The sequence below is a fragment of the Pseudorasbora parva genome, chromosome 19, assembly GCF_024679245.1.
Source record: "Pseudorasbora parva isolate DD20220531a chromosome 19, ASM2467924v1, whole genome shotgun sequence".
NCBI lineage: Eukaryota > Metazoa > Chordata > Actinopteri > Cypriniformes > Gobionidae > Pseudorasbora > Pseudorasbora parva.
This window is the reverse complement of record NC_090190.1, coordinates 6,806,251-6,822,270: the sequence shown is the minus strand read 5'-3', so window position 1 is coordinate 6,822,270 and position 16,020 is coordinate 6,806,251. Positions and strand designations below refer to the sequence as shown.

Sequence of the window (16,020 nt, the reverse complement as noted above, 5' to 3'; positions counted from 1 at the left end):
TTTGTTAATTTTTTTAAAAGTGACAACCAAGCAGTCAGCGGCCGACAGTGGAGGTTAGGGGTGTAAAAAAAGTCAGGGCCCGTAGGGCTCTAAATCGTCGACTCAATCTGGCAACACTGATCACACATGTAGCCTACATTTACATTCCGATAAAGGTTATTCATTACTTATAGGCAACTAGTTATCATATCTTCCGCTTCAGGAAACACATGTTAATGCTCAGCAGTACACATATGTCCATTGTACTAAAATGCATTAATTTTCAATGGGTATATATGCGGCTGAAACAGGTAGCCAGTGCATCCCAAATTTTTCAACATTAACATTTTAATATAACATTATAGTCATTATGGCCTTTAGAAAGATGTTTTTTGAGGAGGTGGGGTAGTGCTCTATAGGCCCCTGTGGTGTGGCCTAAGCTTTTGTCTTTAATGGCATTTTTTTCCTTACATTACTTTTACTTTTATACTTTAAGTCAGGGCTATTCAAATCTTACCCTGGAGGGCCAATGCGGTGCAGAGTTTAGCTCCAACCCTAATCAAACACACCTGAACATGCTAATCATAGTCTTCAGGATCATTAGAAAATCACAGGTGGATGTGTTTGATTAGGGTTGGAGCTAAACTCTGCAGCGCATTGGCCCTCCAGGGTAAGATTTGAATAGCCCTGCTTTAAGTAGTTTTGAAACCAGTACTTTTACACTTTTACTTAAGTAAAAAGCTTGAGTTGATACTTCAACTTCTACAGAAGTATTTTTAAACCCTAGTATCTATACTTCCACTTGAGTAATGTATGCGAGTACTTTTGACACCTCTGCTCGCGAGCGACGGAACTTTTATTATGACGGGACACAGTCGCCGGCGCCGTTTTCGCTTTTCTGGTCATGAGTATGAGGTAGCACAGCTCTGTTTATTATATTAGATACATGTAAGTGTGTTGAAAATGATATTATGACATTACTCGTTCGCTCAGCGGCTGCTGTGACACTTGTTCACACTGCTGAGAGTGAAGCGATTCTGCAGAATAAAAAGCTTTAGTTTTGTGTAGTGTAGTGTAGTGTAGTGTAGTGTAGTGTAGTTTTACTTCATGTCACCATACTTGATTGTTCAACTATTGGTGTAACTGTATTTAAATAGGGAAAACGTGGAGTTGTTTGGTCGCTTCTAACTTGATCTCTGTTTGGTTCCATAGTGAATGACCTGGGCTTAGAGGGCTAAGAAAAATGCTATCAGATCGTCCAGCCTGGTCTCATCGTTAATACGTAGGTATTGATACGTTACTTTCAAAAAGACTAAACGTACGTCTTAGTACGTTTGGAGAAGTGCTAAAATGTAGAATATAGACGTATTTGCAACATTTAAACGTAGTATTATTACATTTGCATAAACTTAGCCACTATAAGACTGTTAAATAACTAGTTTGACCAGTTAGACAAGAGGTAATCAAACTTAATTTTCCAATTCAAGTGGACACTGGTTAAATATATGCTTACAGCTCTGTTTAGTCATGACACTGAAGTCGTGTTTTACTCATACCCATCTTAAAAAACTACTGTAAATGAGTGAATCCATAGATTTAAAAATGCTGATTCTTTTCGGGGCTTTATAGGATTAGGATTTCATATTTTAAAAAGCATATTTATCTTACTTGTAATTGTATTCATATTGCATTCAAGCATTCATTGTAATGAGCAACAACAACTGAGATTTTTTTATTTTTTTTAAAGACCTACCACCTATTCGTTTTTTATATAGTAATATCATTTCTCATCCATGTTATTTATTTTTTTATTTTTTTATTTTTTTGAGGACAAATGCATTTGCACAATGGTGTTGGTGGGCATTCAATCCATTCCTAACTGTCTGCTTTCAGACCAAACTAATGTCCCCTCTGGAATTAGGTAATTGAAAATCTATGGCTGAGTTCATTTTACAACACAGCTGACACAATTGCAAAGTTTTAGCTTAATATACTATCATATAACTCAGATCAATTCCTTGTTAATGGCTTTTCTGAGCAATGTCTTTATCAATAGACAAAGTGACGGAACATAATAAACTTCGCCAGAGGTGCAAGAGGCCAACAAATTGCATCAGCATTTTGTAGTTTTTGTTTAGTTTGTGTTTTTTTAACCCTTTATTCCAGAGCACGAATGCCTCTCAAAATCACACGCATAAAGCATTGTGTGTGTTTGTTGCATCCCTATCCATTCTCCATGGTATGACTGCTAGTAGTTAGGTTCAACAGAAAAAAAGCTGTATGCAATGTTTAGGGTGAAGATTTCAAGTTAACATTGTGTGTTAGTGCATGGCAGATTATTCAAAGACTACTGTGAGGTTGAGTATTGTAAATAGTGATCAGTTGACTTAACTTTAAACAAGCGAGGAAACCTGTTGCCTTAAAATTAGTGAGTAAATAATCTTAATGCGTAATTTAAAAAAATAAGTTATGTGAAAACATGCTGAACAGTGCAGAACAGTAGGTTTGGGGTACAACCCCAATTTGACTTTTTATTTACAATTTGCCTTAAAGGGACTGTTCACCATAAAAAATTGTCTTCGTTTACCCACCCTTGTGTCAACCTATATGGTTAATATGGACATTTATTTTGTTTTTATATGGAACATAAACAATATAATTAAAAAATTATCTGCGTTTTGTTTGTCCATAATCTAAGCCATTCCTAACTAAAACGGTTTGATTATCAACAGTCATCAAAATATTGTATTTTGTTTTCAGAAGAACAGGTCTGGAACGACAACAAGTTTCTGTAGGTGTGTGTGTGTGTGTGTGTGTGTGTGTGTGTGTGTGTGTGTGTGTGTGTGTGTGTGTGTGTGTGTGTGTGTGTGTGTGTGTGTGTGTGTGTGTGTGTGCGTGCGTGCGTGCGTGCGTGCGTGCGTGCGTGCGTGCGTGCGTGTGTGTGTGCATGTTTTTGTGACATGAGGACCCAAATGTGTATAATGATGTTTGTTTTTGTGACATATGGGGACATTCCATAGGTTTAATGGTTTTTATACCGTACAAACCATATTTTCTATCCCCCTACACTGCCCCTGCCCCTAAACCTACCCATCACAGGAAACATTCTGCATATTTACTTTCTAAAAAAACTCATGTCCTCATATTTCACCCACTCCTTGTATAACTATGTCATACCCGTGTGTGTGTGTGTGTGTGTGTGTGTGTGTGTGTGTGTGTGTGTGTGTGTGTGTGTGTGTGTGTGTGTGTGTGTGTGTGTGTGCGTGCGTGCGTGCAACACAGTCTCACCCCTACTCGTCAAATGTTGCCGAACGGTCAAGGGACCCTGACGTCAGCTGTTGACGCACAGGGTACCCCTAAATCGCCATTTTTCGACGTACTGGGTAATCCACTGATTTCAATGAAAAACCTAGGACGTCATAAACAGACGTGTTGGGCATGTGCATGTTATCGTCATGATGGAATTTATTGGGTTATAATTTTTCCATTATGACATGTTGGAGTGTGATTCTCAATTTAATCAGCCAGCACAATTGTATTTACATTTATTTACGCTATGATACACGTTTGAAACAGTAGTCAAACCCCACCCCGCCCTAAACCTACCCATTTGCGTATTATATGATATAAAACACAGGCTGTAACAGACAACAGGCACACTTTATTGAAAAAGTCCAACTATTCCGAGGCCAAACGATTGAATTGTGCGAAGAAAAGACCCAAAAGCAATCACCGTCTCTATCCGCGGCGCGCGGCGCGCGGCCCGCGCCCGTGCGTCACACTGAAGACGCCACAGGTAAGACCCCTCGGCGTCACGCGATGGACGAACTGGGAACCCAATTGCTTTCAGTGGGAAACCTTTGGCGTCAACATTAGACGGCAATTCTATCGGTATGAAATCGCGCTGAAGAAGTCTCATTCAGAACACATCGCGATGTTTGGCATCAGATCAAGTGTGCCACATGTTGGTGAGTAGTCATACATATTGTCCTAATATTTGATATGAAGTATTTTCTGCTTGTCGTTATCGATCATGTTCAGTCACTGCATTGTATCTGTCATCATCTCCACTGAGGCTTTGCATTTCATTCCTTTCTAAATAAACACACCTTGCTAATAGGGTAATTTAACACTGTCACGTGACGTGCTATAGACCTTTAAACAGTTGTTAATATTTAATAATAATTACTAGTGTAGTTCCAACGTGGCATTTGTAGTAGAAGCACAATAAAATAAAATAAAACAACACTTGCCATGCGTTTACCACAGTATTGGTAGTTTTAATGTGATATTTGTTGTAAATAAACAGTAGCCACAACAATTACCATGCTTTAAATGCATTTTAATGTAAAATCCAAATATTGTTATTTAAATAGTATACTTTATAATGCTATATATTGTATATTATGACTTTTTTCTCTCTTTCTTTTTTTTTTTTTTTTACCTGAAAAGACCAAAAGGGCCTCTCGGACTCAGTCAACCCATTCTTGTTTGTGGAGAAGTAACGGAGAAAACCGAAAGCTGAAACAGCAAATATTTGTAATGGTATGTATGAGTTGGTTTGAACCCTTTATCAAACATTTTATTTAGCATTTGTTGTTACTTATTCTTACAAATCCTATAGCTCAATCAGTAAGAACATATTCCCAAAGTCTTAATAATTCACAAGATTTAACAAGTTGTCAAATTCGTATGATTCTCGTACATATAGCTCTGAAAAAAATTAAGAGACCACTTAACATGGATTTCTAAATGTTAAGTGGTCTCTTAATTTTTTTTTCCAGAGCTGTATTTGTATATGAAGAGTTCAGATGCAAAAGCCTCAAAAAGCCACTTCGGTCACATGACATCAGATATTCGATTATTTTTTCTTAATCAGATCAGTTGCAATGTTTATAACGTCCCGTTTGCATGTAAATAATTTATGTGACCACAAAATCAAGTGAGTTATCTACATTTTCAAACAAATTCATATGATATAGCTTGCTATTATATACTTTTAATAATGGGAATGCACACATATCTGTGAACTTACTAAATAAATGTATTTAACATTTAATTATGCAACGTTTTTTACAGAAATAAATCCTACAGTTATGTATAAACTGACAACATCATCATCATGTCCTGTCCTGGGCACATTGGGCAACATGTGTCCTCCAACATATTCGATCTGTGGCCACGTTTTCACATCTTCTCATGGAACACCGGCATTGAGGTCTTCGTGAAACATCGGTCTCATATCTTCCTTGGTTTTCCCTGTCTCGTGCGTCCTCCTGGTGGTGTCCACTTCATAAGTGTTTTTGGGTGTTGTTGTTTGGGCATACATGGGACATGTCCAGTGAAGTGCACCCTTTGCTCTGTCACAGTGTCTCAAAGTCTTCACGTGGAGTCTGTAGAGTCTTATGATCTCTTTGATATATGCAGAACCAATATTCATAAACTGTTCTTGATGTCTGCCTATGCCTTTATCATCAGGAGTTTTAGTGAAGGACATATCTATTGCCATCCACTAGTTCTAGTCATGCATTGACTTCATGATGCTATAGTCCATGTATATTTCTGCATTTGTTGTTTGTTTGAACAAATGAAGATAGTGAGAGTTAATACCTTTGAAATCAATAATTATTCATTAAAACTTTTATTACAATGGTCACTAAAGTACATGTCCACCATAACTACCTCTATCATTATTTCACTATCATTATATCACTACCTTGTTAATGTAACTGTAACATGAATGTACTTTATAGAAGTATTTTCTTACTGAAAATGGTTAACATTTACAATAATCATCAACTATTTTAATTGGCATTTAATTTAGTTACAATAAAAGTGAACAATAATCGCAAATATATAGTATTAAAGTTTAGAATGTAAAATGTTCTTTTTTTGCCTATATATATATATATATATACATATATATATATATATATATGGGCACTACATTTGTATTTAAACTGTTTGACATTAAATATTGGAATATGCTTACAAAATTCTGTGCATTCATTGTGCTTTTGTTATATTTGTTTTAATTCCAAGAGTTCAGATTGTAAAGGATGGCTTAAAGAAGTTTATGCTTGTAGACCATTGCATAGAAAAAGGTTTCTCTTTCAAATATATTTATTATGCATCAGTTTAACCACACAAAGAAGACTTTCGTTTTAAAATGTGAGTTTTATTATTTAATTAGAATAAATAAATATTTAGCAGCCTAAATATTAAATATTTAAGGAATCTACCCCTTCAGTTGAACCGGATGAGATGTGATATAATTTACCATAAATGGACAAGGAAGTGTGACGCCTCTGTTCAGCTGGGTTGTCATTGGCTGTGACTTTATCGCAGAACGCGCTGTGATTGGACTATCTGTTTTAACCATATAAAACGGCGTTTCATGTTACAAAGTATGTTTTGGTGTTATTATTACGTCAGTTATACGTTAAACTAACTATAAAGTGTCGCTATGTTGTGAGAAATGACTCCTTTACTGAGAACCCAACCCTAACCCTAAGCATTTCAGCACACTTCTATGAACTACAGCGCCATGTTTCCCATTGCATTGATACAATGACAGATATATGGGTAATGTAGTTTAAAAGGTTTCATAATGAAACAATAAATGTTAAGTAAATTACATATTTAATGGACAACTGGATATTAAAATATGTTCATTGTGTAAACCTTTATGACATATATGAGGGCCAAGCTGAAATTGTATATTTTACTGTGAGCACTTTTAAATAAACCTTTATGGCAGCTTTCCATATATGTCTGAAAACTGTGGCCAACATTATTTAGTAAACATTGCATATGCAGTTGTCCTGCCAATTTTCTCTGTGATACGCTAACCAGACTTTGAGTTAAAGCCATTTGAAATATGCTTTTTTTTTGCTCTTCCAGGGGCCACTTCTGGGTCCCTGGAGGTGTAAGGGCAGTACAACATACACAGATCTATTCTCCTCATCACGTACAACAAACTTTGAGTCACATTTAAATATCAGAGTATTTTGTCTTTTCTATTCTAACGTCATGCTTGTGTACAGGTTTTGATATTGTAAGACCATCTGATGAAATACAGAAATATTTGAAAGAAATGTTTTAAAATAATAATTATTAAGTTTTCTTTTCTTTTATGGATAAACACTAATAAATATAATGGATGAACCTGCAACAACTTGCCATTATCCACTTTCCAGAGTAAACAAAAACTATTTATATTATTTACACTTCATTATTACTATTAAATATAGGACCATGCACCATTAAGTAAAATAACAAGAGACATTGTCACAATTTCATCTACACCCTCTTCACGTACCTGGCATCGAAAATGTGCATGCTTTAATTCTTATTGCAGTAGTAGATGTACCAGAATGATCAACATGGATCATCTTCAGTTAAGCTTGAAGTGTTTGTAATCCTTCCCTTTATTTCACTGAAAACTGACATACTTGTCACAGCATGCAAGTATACAACTTTTTGGAGCATTGTACCAAATATAATATAACCAGATAAAAAATGTTTACTTCTCAAGTAAAATATTCTTGGTAATTAATAAGATAACCTAAATAAACTGGTTGAATGTGTATTTACTGTACCAAACACCATACACAATACTCACCATACTTTATCACTCAACACTTTATTGGAGGATACAGTATACAGTTAATAAAGTAGAATAAAGTCAAATAAGATTCAAGATAAATAAAAATGGGTTTTAAAAAACACATTAACATCATATTAATCCATTCACAGCTGCTGAAGCCACACAAATGAGTGCCACATAATCCCATCCAGTCAACTATGATACAGAAAACAGATTTGATATAGTGTTGGAAAATAATGATTCATTATTACAACTAGACTGGTTTCTGTCTCTTCCCTCTATCATGTTCATGTTCTTCTTCTTCTAAACAGTTCGCCCACTTGTACCCTACAGTATAATCAATGTACAGATGATGTGATCACTGATGTTGTGTAGCCTTTTCTCAACCAGAGGAAGAAGTCGTATAATCCGGCGTTCTCCAGTCCTGGTCTAAAAGTAAAACAACAAACACAATTCAGATTAAGTTTAATGTACAGTCAGGTTAACCTATGTTCTTCAGTAAACTCTCCACCTCAAAATGGGCAGAAATGCCAATTCCTGATTTAAATTTACAAAGCAGCAGTCAGTACATAAAATAATATACACATTGAAGCATTATGTATAATATTGCAGCCCATAATATTAGCCAAGTACTGAACAAAAACTAATTTACCCATATCAACAGCAACCTTTTAAACAGTAGATCTTTTATAAAGATCTTTTAGAAAGGCATGGTCTCTTCTGAGCCTTTGTCAGTGATGCTAGATTTCTTTAGTTACTTGTTTCAAGAGCATCACTTGTGATAGCCTTTACAATATAAAATTGTTCAAATACTGCAATACAACTTTCATGGACAGAATTAAGAAATAGGTACCCAGGCACCAGACTTACCATGCTTATGAAGCACCCATGGCCATGTATAGTTCTCAGAGAGCAGAGTTTTTGCCTCTTGTATTCCTCCTTGGCAGCACATCTTTTTCCTGTAGAATTTGTGCCTTCTCTTGCTATCCATCTTAAAACACAAATGCAATGTGTTTAGTCTGTGGAGTATAAGGCCTTGTTTCAAGCCAAAGAACTAACCAGATATTACACATAATTCAAAGAACATTTACTATTTGATTCCTAATATGTCCCAACTCATTATCTTCTAAAGCTACCCAGAACCATCCATGGTCTACAAAACAATGGAGAAATACATGGAGTTTATAACAACTAAATGCTTTTTCCCACACTTGTCTGCTTTTATCTAAGACAAACAGACGGTGCAGTTTTTAAGAACTGAAGGCCAAAAGTGTAATAATAATTGTATCAAAAAGGGAAAACAAATATTTACCATTTTAAATAAATTCAAGATACAGAACCTCATTTGCTTATTTTAGGAGTTATTAAAAGATTTAGACATGAATAATGGTACGTATTTTATCAGAGTAGAAAGAATGATCACTGTTGAAATGAATAGTCCTTTGAGAGATCAACATCAAATTTTGTACTACATATTACAGCATTGCTTCAATACAAGACATACCAATGGACTTGCGCACTTTTCTGTCTTCTTCGGGCACAAGATGTCCATCTTCCTTCCTCACCCTAAACAAATGACTTATTTTCTTAGCTTGCTTCGATATAAGGTCTGGTCTTTCTTCTCTTCTGTAAAACAAGAAAGTCTCACTTACTCTGTGCAAATACTATTGTTTTTAAAACATATAAATTAAGACAGTTACAATAAAGTTAATTTACCATAAGATTAAGGTGAGCATTTGATGAGTATATATACTAAAAACTGTATATACTTTAGTATACTGATACTGATAATATTCAACTTTACCTGTGAAGGGCTGATTATGGCAAGATTCGCTGAGAATCACTAGAAGCTCTTGTGAGGGTTGACTCTTAAAAGAGCTGTTGAGTTTGATATTGTAGAGATCTTTTAAACAAAAATAAATAAATAAAAGTAATCTGCAAGTAATCCTGCAAGACGGAAAGAAAGAGGAAATTGTATTACATTGCATGCAAGTTGTGAGTTCATACATAACTGTTTCTTGCTGTAAAAAAAACGTTGCATAATTAAATGTTAAATACATTTATTTAGTAAGTTCACAGATATGTGTGCATTCCCATTATTAAAAGTATATAATAGCAAGCTATATCATATGAATTTGTTTGAAAATGTAGATAACTCACTTGATTTTGTGGTCACATAAATTATTTAAAAAAACGGGACGTTATAAACATTGCAAACGGGACGTTATAAACATTGCAACTGATCTGATTAAGAAAAAATAATCGAATATCTGATGTCATGTGACCGAAGTGGCTTTTTGAGGCTTTTGCATCTGAACTCTTCATATACAAATACAGCTCTGGAAAAAAAAATTAAGAGACCACTTAACATTTAGAAATCCATGTTAAGTGGTCTCTTAATTTTTTTCAGAGCTATATGTACGAGAATCATACGAATTTGACAACTTGTTAAATCTTGTGAATTATTAAGACTTTGGGAATATGTTCTTACTGATTGAGCTATAGGATTTGTAAGAATAAGTAACAACAAATGCTAAATAAAATGTTTGATAAAGGGTTCAAACCAACTCATACATACCATTACAAATATTTGCTGTTTCAGCTTTCGGTTTTCTCCGTTACTTCTCCACAAACAAGAATGGGTTGACTGAGTCCGAGAGGCCCTTTTGGTCTTTTCAGGTAAAAAAAAAAAAAAAGAAAGAGAGAAAAAAGTCATAATATACAATATATAGCATTATAAAGTATACTATTTAAATAACAATATTTGGATTTTACATTAAAATGCATTTAAAGCATGGTAATTGTTGTGGCTACTGTTTATTTACAACAAATATCACATTAAAACTACCAATACTGTGGTAAACGCATGGCAAGTGTTGTTTTTTTTTTTTTTTTATTGTGCTTCTACTACAAATGCCACGTTGGAACTACACTAGTAATTATTATTAAATATTAACAACTGTTTAAAGGTCTATAGCACGTCACGTGACAGTGTTAAATTACCCTATTAGCAAGGTGTGTTTATTTAGAAAGGAAAGAAATGCAAAGCCTCAGTGGAGATGATGACAGATACAATGCAGTGACTGAACATGATCAATAACGACAAGCAGAAAATACTTTATATCAAATATTAGGACATAATATGTATGACTACTCACCAACATGTGGCACACGTGATCTGATGCCAAACATCGCGATGTGTTCTGAATGAGACTTCTTCAGCGCGATTTCATACCGATAGAATTGCCGTCTAATGTTGACGCCAAAGGTTTCCCACTGAAAGCAATTGGGTTCCCAGTTCGTCCATCGCGTGACGCCGAGGGGTCTTACCTGTGGCGTCTTCAGTGTGACGCACGGGCGCGGGCCGCGCGCCGCGGATAGAGACGGTGATTGCTTTTGGGTCTTTTCTTCGCACAATTCAATCGTTTGGCCTCGGAATAGTTGGACTTTTTCAATAAAGTGTGCCTGTTGTCTGTTACAGCCTGTGTTTTATATCATATAATACGCAAATGGGTAGGTTTAGGGCGGGGTGGGGTTTGACTACTGTTTCAAACGTGTATCATAGCGTAAATAAATGTAAATACAATTGTGCTGGCTGATTAAATTGAGAATCACACTCCAACATGTCATAATGGAAAAATTATAACCCAATAAATTCCATCATGAAGATAACATGCACATGCCCAACACGTCTGTTTATGACGTCCTAGGTTTCTCATTGAAATCAGTGGATTACCCAGTACGTCGAAAAATGGCGATTTAGGGGTACCCTGTGCGTCAACAGCTGACGTCAGGGTCCCTTGACCGTTCGGCAACATTTGACGAGTAGGGGTGAGACTGTGTTGGTGCGTGCGTGCGTGCGTGCGTGTGTGTACCTGGTAATCCCTACGTTAATCCCCACAAAGATGGCAATATCCGAAATCCTTGTCCTTGTGGGGACATTTTTAGGTCCCCATGAGGAAAACAACGTATAAATCACACAGAAGGAGTTTTTTTGAGAAAATAAAAATGAAGAATGTTTCCTGTGATGGGTAGGTTTAGGGGCAGGGGCAGTGAAGGGGGATAGGATGTACAGTTTGTACAGTATGAAATCCATTACGCCTATGGAAAGTCCCCGTAAAACATGGAAACACGACGTGTGTGTGTGTGTGTGTGTGTGTGTGTGTGTGTGTGTGTGTGTGTGTGTGTGTGTGTGTGTGTGTGTGTGTGTGTGTGTGTGTGTGTGAGAGAGAGAGAGAGAGAGAGAGAGAGAGAGAGAGAGAGAGAGAGAGAGAGAGAGAGAGAGAGACCTGGTAAGCCCTACGTTATGGGGACAAAATGTCCCCACAGAGATGGCAATATCCGAAATCCTTGTCCTTGTGGGGACATTTTTAGGTCCCCATGAGGAAAACATCTTATAAATCACACAGAAGGAGTTTTTTTGGAGAAAGTAAAAATGCTGAATGTTTCCTGTGATGGGTAGGTTTAGGGGCAGGGGCAGTGTAAGGGGATAGGATGTACAGTTTGTACAGTATGAAACGCATTACGCCTATGGAAAGTCCCCATAAAACATGGAAACACGACCGTGCGTGCGCGCGCGTGTGTGTGTGTGTGTGTGTGTGTGTGTGTGTGTGTGTGTGTGTGTGTGTGTGTGTGTGTGTGTGTGTGTGTGTGTGTGTGTGTGTGTGTGTATGTAATAATCCTTGATCCAGATATGTTGCACTTGTTAGGAGGGATTTATCCTTTTTAATGAGGATGCACATACTATTTCACTAAATGCTCCATAAATGAGTTTTACCCTGTATATGAATTATAATAAATGGCTTGTCAAGAGGATATAGGTCTCTCAGTCATTATAGGATCGACTGACCGTGAGAGATTAATTAGCATTGTACTTATAATTACTCAAAGATCAGCAAGGCTATTGTTTGCAGTGACAGCTAAATGTGTTTAGCCTCAGATTTAGGTCAGTGCATTAAAAAGCATAATTGAGGTGCCAAACGAGCCTAATTAATGAACATACAGTAATTAAAACTCAAGGAAAGAAGAATCCTGCTTGTGCAATGGAATATCACAAAGAGTTCTCACCTGATCTACACAGCATACAGAGCTGCATTAAATCGCTAAAAATAAAAATAAAAATAGTGATGTTGATTTAAACACCCATCCGATCTTACAACGAAATGTCAATGTTTCATCTGTCTATTAAAATCAAAATAGAGTAAATCACCTTTTGAAAGTTCCTTGATGCTTTAAATAAAGTTTGTATCAATTTCATCATTACACCAGTAGGTTGTAAGTGACTGTTAGGGAAATGTATTTGTCATTAACACACACAGTTTCTCCCAGTTTCATGCAAATCTTACAACATGTCCTCCAAACAATACGCCTAGGTCGTTTGTAACATCCTTGAAATGTGACCCATAGGAGCGTTTACTAAAGTTCTGCTCCTATTGACAATAGGACACTTTCGTTTTATAGCATTTTTCCCTTTTATCTTCATAACATTTCAGGTTTTCTATAGCTCAATTGGTAAGGCATTGCAATGTACAACAATATGCAATCGTGAGTTTGATCCCAGGACACACATGTGCTCATAAAGTGTGCATGTGTAACTATTTATACACTGTAAAAAATTATTTAGAAAAAAAGTTACCTGGTTGCCTTAAATTCATTGAAATTAAAATTTTGAGTTAATACAATTAATTTTTTTTTTTGCGATTCGACAACCTTTATTAAAATATTATTAAAAGATTTTGTAAGCATATTGGGTAATTGTGTGTTTTATTTTTGATGATGCAGTGAAACATGCCAAATAGTGCTATTTTCATGATTCATCCAATTTTTTATGTGGTTCAGATACAATAATATTTTGAGTTTTTTATTTATTAAACAATTTTCCTTCATTGTATCAACTCAAATGTTTAATTTCAATAAACTCAAAATTTTAAGGCAACCAGGTTACTTGCTTTTTTAAGTTAAACCAACAAAAACCAACATTTTTTTTTACAGTGTACTATTGTAACTATTTAAAACGTCTAGAGGGCACATTACTTTAAAAAGTAAATAAAGGTCATAATAAGGTGCTTGAAAAACGACCTGTAAAGTCATTTTTTTCTTGGAGGACAGTTTGAATCTAGAGTACCTATAGAGTAGTATTGTACAGGAGCACACACACACACACACACACACACACACACACACACAAAATACATGGCATTTTCCATAACTTTAGATACGTTTGTGTTGCTTACATTATATGCACTTACACACAGATTGACAGCTAAACAGACATTTAAAGAAGTTTCACTGTGTAACAATGTTCGTGAATGTGAGGAAGGAAGAGGACACGGGGGACGGCTAGACGGTTGTTGCTCTTTTATTTTGTAACTTAAATAGTCAAACACACTCAATAGTGTGACTTCTCTCAGACTCAAACAATAGCGATCACTTCCGGGTCGGCACTTCCGGCTTCCGGCAACTCAGTCTCTGTATGGGTTTGGCAACAACCGTCCTGACTCTCTCTCTCCCTGGTCTCTGGTTCCGCTGGTGTTTTATCCCGTCTCCGCGCTCATTACTGGAACAAGAGACAGGTGTTATTAATCTGCGTCCAACCCACTCACTTACCGCTCGTCCCGCGGCCCTCTCTCCCGCTGCAGACCTCGCTGAACCACGCCCCCCTTGCCACATACCCCCACCGCCCGACTCAGGCCGGGGAGCCGTCCGGCCTGCAGAGCCCCCCCCCCCCCCCCCCCCCCCCCATTTCTGGAGAGGAAATCGGCCACAGCCATCTGAGCACCCGGCCTGTGGACCACCTTGAACTTAAACGGCTGAAGAGCCAGATACCAACGGGTGATCCGCGCGTTGGTATCCTTCATGCGGTGGAGCCATTGGAGAGGAGCGTGGTCCGAACAGAGAGTGAACTCCCGCCCCAGGAGGTAATAGCGGAGAGTGAGAACGGCCCATCTGATGGCCAAACACTCCTTCTCTATGGTGCTGTACTTAGCTTCCCTCTTGGAGAGCTTACGGCTAATGTACAGCACCGGCCGCTCTCCCCCCTCCACCTCCTGGGCCAGGACTGCGCCCAGCCCCCTGTCCGACGCGTCAGTCTGCAACAAGAAAGGGAGAGAAAAGTCAGGGGAGTGTAAAAGCGGCCCGCCACATAGAGCAGCCTTCACTTGGGTAAAAGCCTGTTGACACGGCTCCGTCCACTGGACCGTATCTGGTAGCCCCTTTCTAGTAAGATCAGTCAAAGGGCTGGTGAGGTCCGAATAATTTGGTATAAACCGTCTATAATATCCCGCCAGCCCCAAGAACTGTCTTACCTCCTTTTTGGTCTTGGGCCTCGGACAGGTTGCAATTGCGGCAGTCTTATCAATTTGGGGACGCACCTGCCCATGACCCAAGTGGAAGCCCAGATACCTTACTTCCACCCGCCCAATCGCACACTTCTTCGGATTGGCCGTGAGCCCCGCTCCCCTCAGCGACCTCAGGACCGCCCTCACATGCTGCATATGCCGCTGCCAATCGTGACTATAAATCACTATGTCATCCAGGTACGCAGCAGCATATGCAGCATGGGGACGCAAAATCCTATCCATGAGTCGCTGGAAGGTTGCGGGCGCCCCGAACAAGCCGAAAGGAAGCGTGACAAATTGGTGTAATCCAAACGGCGTGGTGAAAGCTGTTTTTTCTTTGGACAATGGAGACAAGGGGATCTGCCAATAGCCCTTTGTTAAGTCCAGTGTCGAATAAAATCGAGCCGTGCCTAACCGATCAAGCAACTCGTCAACCCGCGGCATTGGATACGCGTCGAATTTCGACACAGCGTTCACCTTGCGGTAGTCCACACAGAACCTGACCGAGCCGTCTGTTTTGGGGACCAAAACTATCGGGCTCGCCCAGTCACTGTTGGACTCCTCGATTACTCCCATGTCGAGCATTGCGCCTAATTCTTCCTGAACTACTTTTTTCTTGTGTTCAGGCAAGCGATACGGCCGGCTGCGAACTACCACGCCCGGCTCGGTCTCGATATGGTGCTGAATCAAGTCGGTACGTCCCGGTAGGGGCGAGAACACGTCAGCGAACTCCGCCTGCAATTTCGATAAATCAGTGAGTTGTAACGGTGAGAGGTGATCTCCCCCAGGGGCCAACGCGACTGATTGCGCTTTAATGCTCGCCTCTGGCCCGAGATCATCCTCTCCCCCGATCACCGTTGCCAACAACACCGATTCCACCCAGGGCCGGCTCTAGCTCTGTGGTTGCCCTAGGCGAGATGGAGTTTTGCGCCCCCCACCCCACCCCACCCCACTCACTTTTATCGTCTCTATTCTAATTCAGCACGTCCGTTTTCCTAGGCCTACCCCTAACCGAGAAGCACTTATTATTAAACACGTTCGACGCTTTATTTCCACTTTTCAAACATTTTCTCACTTTTTATTGAAAATAAATGC

The 16,020-nt window shown here is 38.3% G+C and overlaps 1 long non-coding RNA gene across 1 annotated transcript; it reads right to left on the bottom strand.

Moving 5' to 3' along the window:
* Positions 1 to 7,635: 7,635 nt before the first annotated feature.
* LOC137048279 (uncharacterized) lies at positions 7,636 to 10,262 on the bottom strand. Its single transcript, XR_010899354.1, has 5 exons — positions 10,167 to 10,262; positions 9,393 to 9,535; positions 9,093 to 9,214; positions 8,459 to 8,579; positions 7,636 to 8,017 (listed from the first exon to the last, which is right to left on the bottom strand). It is a non-coding gene; the product is annotated as an uncharacterized lncRNA (long non-coding RNA).
* Positions 10,263 to 16,020: the final 5,758 nt, after the last annotated feature.